At 41.2% G+C, this 18,311-nt stretch overlaps 1 protein-coding gene across 6 annotated transcripts in view; it reads right to left on the minus strand.

Moving 5' to 3' along the window:
• csrnp3 (cysteine-serine-rich nuclear protein 3) overlaps window positions 1-12,158 on the minus strand; it is a 72,666-nt gene extending 60,508 nt beyond the window's left edge. For 2 of the 6 annotated variants that reach the window (XM_045704470.1, XM_014164102.2), the window contains exons 1-3: window positions 12,062-12,158; window positions 11,872-11,941; window positions 11,021-11,066 (exon numbers count right to left, since the gene is read on the minus strand). The gene's annotated coding sequence lies outside the window, so the exon portion shown is untranslated. Of the gene's footprint in view, window positions 1-11,020; window positions 11,067-11,871 lie in introns of all 6 variants that reach the window. The other 4 variants (XM_014164106.2, XM_014164105.2, XM_014164101.2 and 1 more) reach the window with 4 other exon arrangements.
• Window positions 12,159-18,311: the final 6,153 nt, after the last annotated feature.

The following is an 18,311-nucleotide window of genomic DNA, read 5'->3' on the forward strand; positions in this document are numbered from 1 at the left end:
TTACTCTGACACTTAATATATTGAAAATCATTTGCACAGTCTCCGTAGATCCCTTGACAGTGCATCAGTGACGCTGGTGCATAAGAGAAAATTGGGGCAGGGTATTCCTAATTATTGTGAAGCTAGAGAGGGGGAAAGCTGGGTAGACTTAAGACACCACAGCTTGCGTCCCAAATGGCACCCTATTTCCTACATAGTGCACTACTTTTTATAGGGCCATGGGGAATAGGGTGCCATTTGGGATATAACCCCGTCTCTCTCTCTCTCTCTCTGAAGCCTGAGGACCTCGCCAGCCTTAGCCAACACTCAATATACCTCGATTATTACAACATTAGGACATTATTCTTATTAAAATTCGTCATGCTCTGTCAAATTGGTTGTTGATCATTGCTAGACAGCCATGTTCAAGTCTTGCCATAGATTTTCAAGGTGATCTAAGTCAAAACTGTAACCCGGACCCTTGCCCAAACCCCCACCCGCTTCTCCTTCACCCAAATCCAGACAGCTGATGTTCTGAAAGAACGGCAAAATCTGGATCCCTACAAATCAGCTGGGCTAGACAATCTGGACCCTCTCTTTCTAAAATTATCCGCCGCCATTATTGCAACCCCCATTACTAGTCTGTTCAACCTCTCTTTTGTATCGTCCGAGATTCCTAAAGATTGGAAAGCTGACTCGGTCATCCCCCTCTTCAAAGGGGGTGACACTCTAGACCCAAGCTGTTACAGACCTATATCCATCCTGCCCTGCCTTCCTAAAGTCTTCGAAAGCCAAGTTAACAAACAGATCACTGACCATTTTGAATCCCACCGTACCTTCTCCGCTGTGCAATCCGGTTTCCGAGCTAGTCACGGGTGCACCTCAGCCACGCTCAAGGTACTAAACGATATCATAACCGCCATCGATAAAAGACAGTACTGTGCAGCCATCTTCATCGACCTGGCCAAGGCTTTCGACTCTGTCAATCACCGTATTCTTATCGGCAGACTCAATAGCCTTGTTTTCTCAAATGACTGCCTCGCCTGGTTCACCTACTACTTCGCAGATAGAGTTCAGTGTGTCAAATCGGAGGGCCTGCTGTCCGGACCTCTGGCAGTCTCTATGGGGGTACCACAGGGTTCAATTCTCGGGCCGAATCTTTTCTCTATATATCAATGATGTCGGTCTTGCTGCGGCTGATTCCTTGATCCACCTCTACGCAGACGACACCATTCTGTATAAATCTGGCCCTTCTTTGGACACTGTGTTAACAAACCTCCAAATGAGCTTCAATGCCATACAACACTTCTTCAGTGGCCTCCAACTGCTCTTAAACGCTAGTAAAACTAAATGCATGCTCTTCAACCGATCGCTGCCCGCACCCGTCCGCCCGACTAGCATCACTACTCTGGATGGTTCTGACCTAGAATATGTGGACAACTACAAATACCTAGGTGTCTGGCTAGACTGTAAACTCTCCTTCCAGACTCATTAAGCATCTCCAATCCAAAATTAAATCTAGAATCGGCTTCCTATTTCACAACAAAGCCTCCTTCACTCACGCTGCCAAACATACCCTCGTAAAACTGACTATCCCACCGATCCTCGACTTCGGCGATGTCATTTACAAAATGACAGCTCAGCAAACTGGATGCAATCTATCACAGTGCCATTCGTTTTGTCACCAAAGCCCCATATACCACCCACCACTGCGACCTGTATGCTCTCGTCGGCTGGCCCTCTCTACATATTTGTCACCAGACCCATCTCAATCCATTTTAAATGCAGGCTATAACACAACAAAATGTGGAAAAAGTCAAGGGGTGTGAATACTTTCTGAAGGCATTGTTTATACTGTTTTCTAGTCAATGCTCATCTTATACATTTACTGCTGTACACACCTTTTCTATACATATACTGTCCATAATGTCTGTACACATCATCATATACATATATATTTATATTCCCGGACTCTGTCATTGCTCATTCTAATATTTCTAAATGTATTTTGTTTTATTTTGGGGATTTGCATGTATTGTTTGTATTGTTAGGTATCACTGTACTGTTGGAGCTAGGAACATAAGCATTATTCATTTTGGATTTGATTTAAAGATCCTCTGCCATATTAGAAGTCTGAGGTCAGGCTTAACCTCATAAATCACTGGTGTCAGATGCGGCCATAAACAGCAACCTTGAGAGGCAGGCCGGGTCTCAGCTGGGCTGCCTGAGGAGGAGCTGAGGCCTGGATGATTATATATCTACAGATGATGTTGACGGAGGATTCCTGCATGTGGCGGAAAGAACATAAACACAACGCTGATGTATTCCACATTTGATGACACTGTTTAGAGGGTGGAGAGCCTCCTAAATTATACATGAAAAGGCCACGGAGGAATATGTTTGGTGAACGTCTCTCTCTCCCTAATTCTCCATCTCTCGTCTATTCTCTCTCTCTCTCTCTTCTATTCTCTCTCTCTCGCTGTCAGTTAATCACATGTTCAGGAATAACAGAATGCTCAATGTAATTTGCATCCCTGTGTCCCAAGGGGAAACTTTGACTTATTTTGTGGGGGATGTGGGCTTGACAAATGTAGGCTACAGGATGGTTTCAATCAAAGTGGTATGGATAAAAACTTTCCCACATCTGAAAATAAATCAGTGATTATATGGAGAACAATCAAAATGTGCAGCAGAATGATGTTTTCAGACCTAGCAAACAATACTATGAGACATTAGCACAACACATTACCAATATATATCAATCTACACATAAAACCACACTCTATGCATTTAGAAAATGCAACTATGATCGCTCTGTCTAATCACAATAAATAAGCTGTGGTGGAGAGGGCACAGTCATATTCAAACACTCAAATGTTTCTCAACTATCAATAACACAATAATATAATCTATCTACATATTTCTTATGGATGATAGGCTCATGGTGAAATGAAATCAAAAAGGAGAACAACACAGTCCAAGAGGATATTGATGTTCAGGCAGCTCAGTGACAATTGGAAAGTCACATGCATAAGGAACAATGCACCATTTAAACACAAAGGAATCCATTCAAGAAAATGTCGTACATTTGCAGATTTATGCAAATCAAGCTTTCGCACGTTTGTTAACTTGATGTTGCCTGAGGCTGTAGACAGCTCCACACACGAAAGGAAAGGAGGGAGTCAGACCAGCCCACTGCTCAGCACTCTGTACACGAAAGATGGGAGCTGCCTGCCTGCTGCAGCTAGCACAGGGACCATTGATCTATCTGCTCTTCCTCACAGAACAATAGAGGAAACACCGGCGCTGTCTATTATCAATGCAGGTCCAGGGATGACTGAGATAGAGTCTTATACCAACCATTAGGTTGTTTGGAGTACCATTATATCAAACTTGGCTGCTCTGTTCCATTTCATAACATCGGCCATTAACATACGTCTGCCAATAATATTTGTTTCTAAGGGGGGGCCTTAGGGGGGTGTCATTACTTTTCAAAGACAGGGAAATAGAATAACATATTATATTGGGTGCACCCAATAAGTGTTTTTTTTTTTGTCTGATTATTTTTCAAAGGCAGTTGGTGTATCATCTAAAAAAAGCAATTTAATGATTTTCATATGGTCTTTCATAACATGGATTCATGAAATCATCACACTCTCACGAAAAGACAAAAGCTGAAATAACCCTGCCCTTGGTTTGACGCTCGCGAGGAGCAGCAAAGGGGATTCATCTGACAGTCTGACAACATAAATCCATCCATTGTCTGCCATAATGAGTCAACATACAGCTTATAGGGGCTTAACTTTTTTTAAAACACCAAACCTGGGCATGTTTTGGTGCAATTCAAGTCATGCCCTGTGGAGGCATAATCACGTTCTTTCACCCTAGTTGTCAATCACAATGCTAAGCTGAATTATTGATAAAAGCGTATTTTATTTATGACTGCGTTTTCCCATGCCGCCTAAAAGTTCACAGAAGCCCTAGCGCTAGCAGAGACAGAGCTGCCAAGGCACCTCACAGAGACAAAGATGCTTTCATCTCCGTTACATGCGGAGGGAGCTGAGGGGTTGTGGGTCCATGTTAGCAGACGTCCTTATTATTTATATATAGTATCTGTTGAGATCTTCAAGCATTTTCATATGTAAAACATTAGCTCTGTTATCTGGAGGAAATTCATGAAGCGGGTCATGCAGTACTTGTACGTCGACAGTGGGAAATCTAACTATATTCATCGGTAAATAATCTCAGTACATCAAACGAAAACATGGTTTGAAGGTGCCTTTGTAGGCTAAAAGCTATATGCAGCTCTCACATTTCAAAGGATAAATGTAGCCTAATTAACTCATTTCATCCTAATGGATACGGATTCCTGCAACCTAGAAATAGGGTCATCATCAGACAAACTTAGAAATTGACTGAATATCTACTGTAAATGAACATCTAATACAGTGCATTGTTTAATGTAGCAGAATGCAAAAAACGTGAAGAAATATGTAACTTGATAGTTTCTCATGTAGTTATTCAAATAAATAAAATGACTCTCATTCTAGTTCTGTGGTTATACTGAATCAACACTTAGCGATTGATTCATACTGTATCTGAGGAATATTTTGTTTACAGTATTGCAACTTCTCTGACTAATGGTCTGACAAAATGAAAACATATACCACAATGGTCATTTCATCAAAGAGTCCCCCCCCCCACATTAAAACTGGTTGCCATAGTGATGGCAGGCATAGAGCAGCATGATGGAAATCATTTGTTGAGAATTTATTCAGAGAAAGACGACGTGCCCAGACTCGTAGGAATGGGAAAAGAGGTGCTCTTGATTTTCCTCTGAATCAAAATAAATAGTTGATCAAAATTCACATCCAATTGAAAAAAAATGCCTTGAAAAAGATGTGCAGGCCCATTATTAATGAGAGTGCATCAAAATAGATAGGATGCGTAACTATGCTACTGTGTTTATGACATTCAGACACACTATCAGAGTTGTTAACATACTGTAATAAATTGTTGGATTCCAGGGCAATATATGTATGTGGACCTCCAGTAATTAACAGTGCAGGTAAAAGTACCCAATTGTCATACTTGAGTAAAAGTAAAGATAACTTAATAGAAAATGACTCAAGTGAAAATGAAAGTCCCCCAGTAAAATACTACTTGAGTAAATCAAAAAGTATTTGGTTTTAAATATACTTAAGTATCAAAAGTAAAAGTAGAAATCATTTTAATTTCCATATATTAAGCATATATTATTATACCAGAGGGCACCATTTTATTTTTTCCTATTTTTTGTTTGTTTACGGATAGCCAGGTGCACACCCCAACATCATTTACAAACGACGCTTGTGTGTTTAGTGAATCCGCCAGATCAGAGGCAGTAGGGATGACCAGGGATGTTCTCTTGATAAGTATGTGAATTTGACAATTTTACAGTCCTGTTACTGTACTTTCGGGTGTCAGGGAAAATGTATGGAGTAAAAGGTACATCATTTTTTTAGGAATGTATTGAAGTAAAAGTTATGAAAGATATAAATGGTACAGATACCCAAAAAAACAACTTAAGTAGTACTTTAAAGTACTTTTACTTAAATATTTTACACCACTGGTAAATAACAGTTGATGTCAGGTCCAAGTCATTTGTTTTGTTTCCAAATAGAACCATCACTTCAAGCTCATCAAGATGAAAGGAAAACACATTTCAAGTCAACCCATAATAAGCTGGAGAGAGAAAGCACATTCCACATTGATGTCATGTCAACATCTCATGGGAGCCTGATCCCAAACCCTGACAAACCCAGCAAAGCCTGTACATAGCCAGACCAAAGACACTCAAGGAATAGTCATATCAAAGATGCAATTCTGTTGATATTTGTGCTGTGTGCTTAAAGGCCCAGTGCAATACTGTGAGACCGGCTGAAAACTCCATCCCAACAAAACAGGCAGAAGTTTTGCCCTGCCTGGTGACATCAACGGTCGGTAAATTAGTTAATAGACCAATAAGAAAGAGTATTCCAAACCTCTCTTCCAATAACAGCTAGTTTTCAGTTTTCCCCTCCCCACTCAGACCACTCCCAGACAGTCCTGGGAAAAAAAAATTATTGTGAAATTGCTCTCTGCTAAGAAGCTATTTTTGTTTCTTTTTGACAATTTTAATTGAAAAAAAAAATAATAATCACACTAAGGTACATAATTGTTACTCATAAATGATTTGATAGAGAGAAAAAAATGGTTCCATTTGGCCGTTAATTTAATACTGGCATATACAGTATAGTAAGTCTATAGAATGGATTGACGTGGTCTTCCAATTTCAAGAGGAATGAACATTAGTTGAGACATTAAAAGGTGAGAAAATAGGAATATCATCAGATCAATATTTATCTAAGACTGATTCAAAAAAAGTTGAATTGTTGTGATCTTGTTCCCTGAATAATCAACATGCAATGTCCTGTTAATCCTAAGGACATGCTTCCGAAACAGAACATTCCAACTGATCAACAAGATATGAACCGCTGATCTAAAGCACCAGCTACTCCCTCCCCCAAAAAATCTTCTAGCCTGACCTGTTTTACAAGTCAGTATGAATGGAACTGCAGGCCAAGTTTAAAGGAAAGCATGAATCCCTGTCATTCCCACAATTGTTGGCTCTGACTGTGAAACTGTGAGAAGACTACTCACCCGCGCCACAGTCACGCAGGGACATTCAACTCTGTACTATTATCTTTAAAAAGTCGCACTACCTTCCCTCTAAATCTTTAATGAACCACATTCAATGTGCCCAAGCCATCTATGCTACAGTTTTTAATAGCAACGCATGGCAGATTCAGTTATTCAAAAGGTACCAACATTCAAAGGCTCAGTTATTCAAAAGGTAAATACATTTAAATCAAATCAAATTTTATTGGTCACATACACGTGTTTAGCGGATGTTATTTCGGGTGTAGCGAAATGCTTGTGCTTCTAGCTCCGTCAGTGCAGTAATATCTAACAGTTTCACAACATATACCCAAAATACACATACATCTAAGTAAGGAATGGATTAAGAATATATATATGTCAGAGCAGCATTGGACTAATATACAGTGGCATGGTATAGAGTACAGTATATACATGAGATGCGTGATGCAATATTTACAAACAATTAAAGTGACTAAGATAACACAGAATAGTATAGAGTACAGTTTACACATATGAGATGAGTATTGCAAGATACAGAGAGATTATTAAAGTGGCTAGAGTTTCATTTCCTTAAAGTGGCCAGTGATTCCTAATCTATGTCTATAGGCAGCAGCCTCTGATGTGCTAGTGATGGCTGTTTAACAGTCAGTGGTGTAGTATAGAATACAATATATACATATGAAATGGGTGATGCAATATGTAAACACAATTTAAAAGTGACTAAGATACCGTAGAATAGTGTGTGTAGGCAGCCGCCTCTGATGTGCTAGTGATGGCTGTTTAGCGGTCCGATGGCCTTGAGATAGAAGCTGTTTTTCAGTCTCTCTGTCCCAGCTTTGTTGCACCTGTACTGACCTCACCTTCTGGATGATAGCGGGGTGGTTGATGTCCTTAATTATCTTTTTGGCCTTTCTATGGAATCGGGTGCTGTAGGTGTCCAGGAGGGTGGGAAGTTTGCCCCCGGTAATATAATTTTGTGAATGTTTCAATGTTCTTTAATGTTCTCTTAAGCACAACAAATTAGTAACATATGTGTACGAATTGGATTCGTACCATATCATAAAAAAATATATTTTTTAATATATACAGTATATATTTTTTTATACAGTGCCTTAAGAAAGTATTCAGACCCCTTGACATTTTGTTACAGCCTCATTCTAAAATGTATATAAAAAAAAGAAAACCTAATCAATTTACAAACAATACCCCGTAATGACAAAGCAAAAACAGGTTTTAGAAATGTTTGCTAATTTCTAAACATGTTTAAACTGAAGGATCACATTTGCATAAGTATTCAGACCCTTTAATCAGTACTTTGTTGAAGGACCTTTCTCAGCGATTAAAGCATCAAATCTTTTTGGGTATGACGCTACAAGCGTGGCACACCTATATTTGGGGGAGTTTCTTCCATTCTTTTCTGCAGATCCTCTCAACCTCTGTCAGGTTGGATGGGGAGCGTTGCTGCACAGCTATTTTCAGGTCTCTTCAGAGATTTTCAATCGGGTTCAAGTCCGGGCTCTGGCTGGGCCACTCAAGGACATTCAGAGACTTGTCCCGTAGCCACTCCTGCGTTGTCTTTGTTGTGTGCTTAGGGTCAGTGTCCTGTTGGAAGGTGAATCTTCGCCCCAGGCTGAGGTCCTGAGCGCTCTGGAGCAGGTTTGTCAAGAATCTCGGTGTACATTGCTCATCTTTGCCTCGATCCTGACTACTCTCCCTGCCGCTGAAAAACATCCCCACAGCATGATGCAGCCACCACCATGCTTCACCGTAGGGATGGTGCCAGGTTTCCTCCAGACGTGACTTTTGACATTCAGGCCAAAGACTTCAATCTTGGTTTCATCAGACCAGAGAATCTTGTTTCTCATGGTCTAAGAGTCTTTAGGTGCCTTTTGGTGGAGTGCTGCAGAGATGGTTGTCCTTCTGGAAGGTTCTTCCATCACCACAGAGGAACTTGAGAGCTCTGTCAGAGTGAGAATCAGGTTCTCCCCCAATTGCTCAGTTTGGCCGGGCGGCCAGCTATAGGAAGAATCTTGATTCCAAACATCTTCCATTTAAGAATGATGGAGGCCACTGTGTTCTTGGGCACCTTCAATGCTGCAGACATTTTTTGGTACCCTTCCCCAGATCTGTGCCTCAACACAATCCTGTCTCGGAGCTCTACGGACAATTCCTTAGACATCAAGCTTGCTTTTTGCTCTGACATGCACTGTCAACTGTGACCAATGGAAACAGGATGCACCTGAGATCAATTTTGAGTCTCGTAGCAAACGGGCTGAATAGTTACATAAATAAGGTATTTCTGTCTTTTTTATGCATGTGCAAACATTTCTAAAAACCTGTTTTCGCGTTGTCATTATGGAGTATTGTGTGTAGATTTGAGGATTTCAAAAAAATGTAATCCATTTTAGAATACGGCTGTAACGTAACAAAATGTGGAAAAACTCAATGGGTCTGAATACTATCCGAAGGCACTGTATGTATGTATGTATGTATGTATGTATGTATGTATGTATGTATGTATGTATGTAAACTTCCGACTTCAACTGATATATATATATATATATATATATATATATATATATATATATATATATATATATATATATATATATATATATATCAGTTGAAGTCGGAAGTTTACATACACTTAGGTTGGAGTCATTAAAACTTGTTTTTCAACCACTCCACAAATTTCTTGTTAACAAACTATAGTTTTGGCAAGTCGGTTAGGACATCTACTTTGTGCATGACACAAGTAATTTTTCCAACAATTGTTTACAGACAGATTATTTCACTTAATTACAATTCAATGGGTCAGAAGTTTAGATACACTAAGTTGACTGTGCCTTTAAACAGCTTGGAAAATTATGTCATGGCTTTAGAAGCTTCTGATACTGAGTTTAAATGTATTTGGCTAAGGTGTATGTAAACTTCCAGATTCAACTGTATATGTATGTAATATATATATATATATATATATATATATATATATGTTAGTACCAGTCAAAAGTTTGGACACACCTACTCATTCAATGTGTTATTTCATAGTTTTGTTGTCTTCAATATTATTCTACAATGTAGAAAATAGTAAAATAAAAAAAAAACCTGGAATGAGTAGGTGTGTCCAAACTTTTGACCAGTACTTTATTTATAATATTTGCAGGACGTAACATATCATACAAAACGGATGACGTAGTACACAATTTGACGACGTAGTACCCAAAAAACGTGGACCACGTTTGGCCCATGAGCACCACTTTCAAAACTACAGGCTGGAATTATACAACAGTTTGAGAGTGCATATTTAACCATGTAACAAGACATGTACTAATTAAGTCACATTCCTGTGAGGACAGGTTGCTGACGGATTGGATAGACAAACAGATGGATTAGGGAGGGGAAAAAAAACATTGCCAAGATAAGAGGTGGAGCCCCACTCTTGCCTCACAGATCTCTATCACTTTGCTGGAATGAGTTTGGGTGTGCGTGTCTGTAAGAGTGTGTGTCTCAGTGGCTCCTTCCTGTTTGGCAAAAGAGAATGGTTGAGGCACAACAAAGAGGGCATAGCTGGATAACGAGACACACCGCCATATTCCAACCCACCACTTCACTGGCACAGCATGTCTCCCCAGCTGCTGCCAACACTGACATCCAATTACATGACCTTTGCTATCTAACCCATTTTGATAAGGCATTGAATAATCAGCCTTGCAATTATACCTAAAATCTAAATTCACAATCCACTAAGACTATGTTTTGCTCTCTAAAATGTCGCTGAGTATACTACTGCTCGGTAAAGCCTGTATTGTGTCTGTTGAAGAAAATAAATGCACACCCACCAGAGGACTTTTCAGCCATTATATACAAGGCCGTTGGGTGTTTCACAGCATCAAAAGCCATTGGAAAACTCCATGCATCTCATATGCTGTACATTTTGAAACATTGAAGCATGTATTGAGGACCTTATATCATCTTATTGCCATCTCATAATGATCCTGACTAAATAACAGCCAAAATGCACATCACAGATGGTACAATGTGTTTGCGTCAATTTCATATTTATACCAGAAGCTGTATCTGGTCTAACCCTTCCATCCTGACTCAGGTTTTTCCTATTTAATAACCATTCTATATTGAGAAGACCAGTTGTCAGTCTGAATATCAAGATCAAATCTTACCATCGGATGTTATAATAAGAGCTTTTGCAGCAAAACTGCAACAGCTGAGCAAGCTTTTAATGGAATCTCACAGTCATAAATCCAACATGTCAACCCAAACAGAAGGCAGGTGACATCACATTTCTGTATTCCGCGGCAAAACATGTTAGCCAGTACAAAAGAGACAATAGACTTAGTCTTACCTTAAATAAAAGACGTAGGTATACTCTGTAGCGAATTGTCTCTATTCTGTGAAAGAAATACATGTACCGTAAATGAGCCTGGAGTGAATTATTATTTCCAGAAGCAGTGTAGCAACCAGGGTGCCACATAAAATCAAGCTGAAAGTGACTGTAAAATGTAACCACCAATGAACTCGAGGTGATATAGGTAATAGAATACAGTGCATTACATTATTTTTCACTGGGAAGGTCTGTAAAGATTGACCTGTTGGAAATGATATGTTTTCATTAATCCTTTCAATAATAGTCACAGAAACATGCAAAACAACTACTGTAAATTGTTCTGTTAAAAGCCAGACCTGCATTTCACAAATGCGCGCGCACACACGTACACGCACGATATTCAATATGTCACAAAATACACACAGATCATTTCCGATGGGTCCTGGACAAGATCGAAAAGCATGCAATCTGAAGGCAGAAATTATTTAGTTCCAACACAAAGACAATCATACGTCAATGAAAACTGTGATCAAACATGATTTAACTCTATGCCAGATCACTATCGGTTCTGGGGGGGGGGCAGTGGACCCCTTGTGGCCCCCCTAAATGTGGAGTATGAAATAATTTTTACATAACTAATTTTTGTTATCGTTCTTTTTTTACATCCGCGGAACACTAATTTAATCCACACATTTTCTATAGGGACGGCTTTAGGCGGAACACAACAGTATCGTACCACATGCAAAACGATATGACAACAATAACGTCTCATGTAACTGGCCCCAGCTTGGCCCCCCCAGTTGAAATGGTCTAGAACCGCTACTGTGCCAGATTGCTAAGGATAATGATCCTCAAATTGCGGAACTTACCATTCATTTCGTTTTTCAGCCTTTATAAGCAATCACTGATTGTTCAATGTTGTCCTTCTCTCTGAGTAACCTAATTAAGCGAGCAAATTATACGCATTTTCTTAAAGAATGTAATTCACTCCATTCATAAAAAAGCTCCAGTATTGCAGTAATACATAATTGATGTGCACCGTAATGAAGATTTGCCTACCCGGCATAGTTGTGTCGCATCCAAAGTGTGCGTTCATAGGCAGTTCTTCCGGCTGCTCGGGGAACATTGAGGGTATTCGATTAATCTCGCCCGGGCGTCCTTGTTGCTGTGTTTTGCATCGGCTGAAAGTTGATTGCATTCTATTCAAAGCCCATTGCGATCACGGCTTAAAACCAAAGTAACGTAATTAATAGGATTCTGTGTTTCCCATGCAAAAGTGATTGCTTTATCTGCCTTCCCAATGAAAAATAGTTAGAAAATGGAAATATTTATTTTATGGAAAATATATGTTGTATGTTTCTGGACGATGCACCATGCTGCTGCCTTGACAAAATGACCAAGTGGCACAGATTACTGTTCAATTTGAGAAGGGCGCGCCTCCCTCCACGCTTTCTCCTTTTGGGCCATTGCCTGGTGCCCGGCAGTTCAGCCTAATCGAATCTGCCCAATGGTGCGCGTCAGTCTGACAGCTACATCAGCAACGTGACTTCCCTCAACCAATCATTTCACATGGTTCAAGGAATCAGGAATAGAGTACCACAGTATGTCATAATAAAATCCTAGCGGTCCAACAAGGAAATGGTTCCAATCGTTTTTCCCATAGAGGATTTTAGAAGCACTTAAAATAAGGGCTGTTTTGTGTAGACTTACACTGGTGTGATATTTTGATAACAGTGTAAATCTCTCTAGGACAAGATTACTTGTATCAATATATTCACCTGTATTTATCACCCAAAAATAAATGCTATTTAGCTGCTAATGTGGATATCATAAAGAACTACAAATGCAATATTTCTTTTATTTAACTAGGCAAGTTAGTTAAGAACAAATTCTCATTTATAATGACAGCCTACACCGGCCAAACCCAGACGACGCTGGGCCAAGGGTGTTTGTAGTGACACCTCTAACACTGAGATGCAGTGCCTTAGACCGCCGCTCCACTCGGGAGTCCAATGATGATCTGGACGAGACTGCCGAATCAAGGCAAAGGTAAGAATCTCATCTATTGTTAGTAATTAATACATTTGATACATTTCTTTACATTGACAATTCTGTGAACTGTCTTGTGCAAGTTTTAAATTGACACTATACCTGTCAGCTAGAGATGACGTGCACGAGCTTGCAGGGATTTGAAGTCTTGCATGATGTCTACTTTGATGCTAATTGGCATTTTTGAATCTGACAGCAAATTGAGACTAATAAATGTATAAAAGTCCCCTTGTCCGAGAGAGATTTACATGGTTATCAAAACATTGCGCCAGGGTTAGCCTATACAAAACACAACCCTTATTTTAAGTGTTTCTAAAACCATCTATGGGAAAAATGAATGGCGTAAAAACGGTTAGAACGCTAGGTTTTATGGGTATTATGACACCTCCACTATGGGGCTGTATAGTCCTCTAAAACCTTTGTACAGAAATGTCTCTATGCTGGCTTCACATGCTCCTGGGAAATGGGAAACTGTTACAAGTCGCTGACCATCATTGGTTACCGCCTTTCAAAGTGTGTTGCATTATAAGGATAAACATTTTATGACTTGCGCCTACATATCAACTGCATGAACTTTACAGAAATCATGTGATCAAAGGTCATGAAGTTTGGACTGAAGGCAACTGCAAGTTTCATCCTGCAGCCATCGCCTGCATAGTGGGAGGCTCTATTGTCAATCAATCATTAGTGTGTTTTTGTTTGACCCACGCGAACATGACGAAGTCAAGATTGAAACAGAAACCTTAATTGCCATAATTCATGTGGATATGTATAAATTAATGTGATATTTGAGGCTCTCTGTGTCACCACTTGATTGTACACACATATATTTTGGAGATGTTTTTTCGACATTATAAAGACATTTTCTTTGTAAACAATTGCAACTGCCATGTTGCACTGAGCCTGGCTGTAGGAAAACCACATCAGTTTCTGACTTTCAGCTGTTGCAGATGCACCTCCCCCGACTTCACTCCTCAACTTTCGTCTACAGTCGGTTGCTTTCGCCTTACCACTCAAACGAGCCTACTGTGTTCAAGTGCTTTTATAGTTGGAACAATTCTTCAAACAATAAGATTTTAGTTAGCTTGATAACCTTGCTAACATTGCTAATAATAAAGTTAGCTAGCTTGCTTAACAATGACAATATGGTCAGACTAGCTATTATCCATATTGATAAGGTTGTAACTGTCAAAAACGTATTTGTTGTAATCTTTTGGTTCAAAAGGTAGCAGGTCAGTGGTGAAACATCACAACTCAGCAACTCTGGTAACAATTATTGGGCTTGTTCGACATTTCAGCCAACAGTGCAGGCAAAGACAGTACAGTATGAAGACAGTCAAAAATTGCTTCTCCAATACAAATCCTCAAACACGTTTGCAGGCTTGTTGGCTACTCAATTAGCAATGAGCACTCGGGAGGCCGGCGTCCCTCCAGAGTGGTCGAGCGCCATTCGACAGCTTTCTTCCCCCCATCGCCTCATTCATGGGCACCCGCGACATGCTGCTTTATCAAAGGGAAGCCGTGCTCCTGCAGTTTACATGCCGTTTTCCTCACACAGCGTTCCCGACCTTCTACCGACCGATGACCCTACACCTGCCAGTCGGAGGCAAGATGCTTTTTCAGCGTCAAGCCAGTGGCGTGCCTACTCCCTTTCCACACGTATTTTTATATATTTTTTTTATTTTTATTATTTAAAGGGAAACTTTGGGATTTGGCAATAAGGCCCTTTATCTATATACTTCCCCTGAGTATATAACTATAACTATAACTATTTTGCCAATTGGATTGGTCCCCTCTACCACACGGAACCCCACTAATCTGCCGACGGAAATGCACAAGGTGGCTAAAACAGACTATCTTCTGCAAGCTTGCTACCCATGGCCCGGCTAGCTGTCTGAATCGCCGTGATCCCAACCAACCTCACTACTCACTGGACCCTTATGATCACTCGGCTAAGCATGCCTCTCCTTAATGTCAATATGCCTTGTCCATTGCTGTTCTGGTTAGTGTTTATTGGCTTATTTCACTGTAGAGCCTCTAGCCCTGCTCATTATACCTTATCCAACCTTTCAGTTCCACCACCCACACATGCGATGACATCACCTGGTTTCAATGATGTTTCTAGAGACAATATCTCTCTCATCATCACTCAATGCCTAGGTTTACCTCCACTGTATTCACATCCTACCATACCTTTGTCTGTACATTATACCTTGAAGCTATTTTATCGCCCCCAGAAACCTGCTCCTTTTACTCTCTGTTCCGGACGTCCTAGACGACCAATTTTCATAGCTTTTAGCCGTACCCTTTTCCTACTCCTCCTCTGTTCCTCTGGCGATGTAGAGGTGAATCCAGGCCCTGCAGTGCCTAGCTCCACTCCTATTCCCCAGGCGCTCTCTTTTGATGACTTCTGTAACCGTAATAGCCTTGGTTTCATGCATGTTAACATTAGAAGCCTCCTCCCTAAGTTTGTTTTATTCACTGCTTTAGCACACTCTGCCAACCCGGATGTCCTAGCCGTGTCTGAATCCTGGCTTAGGAAGACCACCAAAAACTCTGAAATCTCCATCCCTAACTACAACATTTTCAGACAAGATATAATGGCCAAAGGGGGCGGTGTTGCAATCTACTGCAGAGATAGCCTGCAGAGTTCTGTCCTACTATCCAGGTCTGTACCCAAACAATTTGAACTTCTACTTTTAAAAATCCACCTCTCTAAAAACAAGTCTCTCACTGTTGCCGCCTTCTATAGACCACCCTCTGTCCCCAGCTGTGCTCTGGACACCATATGTGAACTGATTGCCCCCCATCTATCTTCAGAGCTCGTGCTGCTAGGTGACCTAAACTGGGACATGCTTAACACCCCAGCCATCCTACAATCTAAGCTTGATGCCCTCAATCTCACACAAATTATCAATGAACCTACCAGGTACCACCCCAAAGCTGTAAAAACGGGCACCTCATAGATATCATCCTAACCAACTTGCCCTCCAAATACACCTCTGCTGTTTTCAACCAAGATCTCAGCGATCACTGCCTCATTGCCTGCATCCGTAATGGGTCAGCGGTCAAACGACCTCCACTCATCACTGTCAAACGCTCCCTGAAACACTTCAGCGAGCAGGCCTTTCTAATCAACCTGGCCCGGGTATCCTGGAAGGATATTGACTTCATCCCATCAGTAGAGGATGCCTGGTTATTTTTTTTAAATGCCTTCCTCACCATCTTAAATAAGCATGCCCCATTCAAGAAATTTAGAACCAGGAACAGATATAGCATTTGGTTCTCTCCAGACCTGACTGCTTTTAACCAACACAAAAACATCCTGTGGCGTTCTGCATTAGCATCGAACAGCCCCCGTGATATGCAACTTTTCAGGGAAGTTAGAAAACAATATACACAGGCAGTTAGAAAAGCCAAGACTAGCTTTTTCAAGCAGAAATGTACTTCCTGCAACACAAACTTCAAAAAGTTCTGGGACACTGTAAAGTCCATGGAGAATAAGAGCACCTCCTCCCAGCTGCCCACTGGACTGACGGTAGGAAACTCTGTCACCACCAATAAATACACTATAATTGAGAATTTCAATAAGCATTTTTCTACGGCAGGCCATACTTTCCACCTGGCTACCCCTACCCCGGTCAACAGCGCTGCACCCCCCACAGCAAGTCCAAGCCTTCCCCCATTTCTCCTTCTCCCAAATCCAGTCAGCTGATGTTCTGAAAGAGCTGCAAAATCTGGACCCCTACAAATCAGCCGGGCTAGACAATCTGGAGCCTTTCTTTCTAAAATTATCTGCCGAAATTGTTGCAACCCCTATTACTAGCCTGTTCAACCTCTTTTGTGTCATCTGAGATTCCCAAAGATTGGAAAGCAGCTGCAGTCATCCCCCTCTTCAAAGGGGGTACACTCTTGACCCAAACTGCTACAGACCTATATCTATCCTACCCTGCCTTTCTAAGGTCTTCGAAAGCCAAGTCAACAAACAGATTACCGACCATTTCGAATCCCACCGCACCTTCTCCGCTATGCAATCTGGTTTCAGAGCTGGTCATGGGTGCACCTCAGCCACGCTCAAGGTCCTAAACGATATCTTAACCGCCATCGATAAGAAACAATACTGTGCAGCCGTATTCATTGACCTGGCCAAGGCTTTCGACTCTGTCAATCACCACATCCTCATCGGCAGACTCCATAGTCTTGGTTTCTCAAATGATTGCCTCACCTGGTTCACCAACTACTTCTCTGATAGAGTTCAGTGTGTCAAATCGGAGGGCCTGTTGTCCGGACCTCTGGCAGTCTCTATGGGGGTGCCACATGGTTCAATTCTTGGGCCGACTCTCTTCTCTGTATACATCAATGATGTCGCTCTTGCTGCTGGTGAGTCTCTGATCCACCTCTACGCAGACGACACCATTCTGTATACTTCTGGCCCTTCTTTGGACACTGTGTTAACAACCCTCCAGACGAGCTTCAATGCCATACAACTCTCCTTCCGTGGCCTCCAACTGCTCTTAAATACAAGTAAAACTAAATGCATGTACTTCAACCGATCGCTACCTGCCCGCCCGTCCAGCATCACTGCTCTGGATGGTTCTGACTTAGAATATGTGGACAACTACAAATACCTAGGTGTCTGGTTAGACTGTAAACTCTCCTTCCAGACTCACATCAAACATCTCCAATCCAAAGTTAAATCTAGAATTGTCTTCCTATTTTGCAACAAAGCATCCTTCACTCATGCTGCCAAACATACCCTCGTAAAACTGACCATCCTACCAATCCTCGACTTCGGCGATGTCATTTACAAAATAGCCTCCAATACCATACTCAATAAATTGGATGCAGTCTATCGCAGTGCCATCCATTTTGTCACCAAAGCCCCATATACTACCCACCACTGCGACCTGTACGCTCTCGTTGGCTGGCCCTCGCTTCATACTCATCGCCAAACCCACTGGCTCCAGGTCATCTACAAGACCCTGCTAGGTAAAGTCCCACCTTATCTCTGCTTGCTGGTCACCATAGCTGCACCCACCCGTAGCACACGTTCCAGCAGGTATATCTCACTGGTCACCCCCAAAGCCAATTCCTCCTTCGGCCGCCTCCTTCTAGTTCTCTGCTGCCAATGACTGGAATGAACTACAAAAATCTCTGAAACTGGAAACACTTATCTCCCTCACTAGCTTTAAGCACCAGCTGTCAGAGCAGCTCACAGATTACTGTACCTGTACATAGCCCATCTATAATTTAGCCCAAA

Source organism: Salmo salar, chromosome ssa21, assembly GCF_905237065.1.
Source record: "Salmo salar chromosome ssa21, Ssal_v3.1, whole genome shotgun sequence".
NCBI classification, from domain to species: domain Eukaryota; kingdom Metazoa; phylum Chordata; class Actinopteri; order Salmoniformes; family Salmonidae; genus Salmo; species Salmo salar.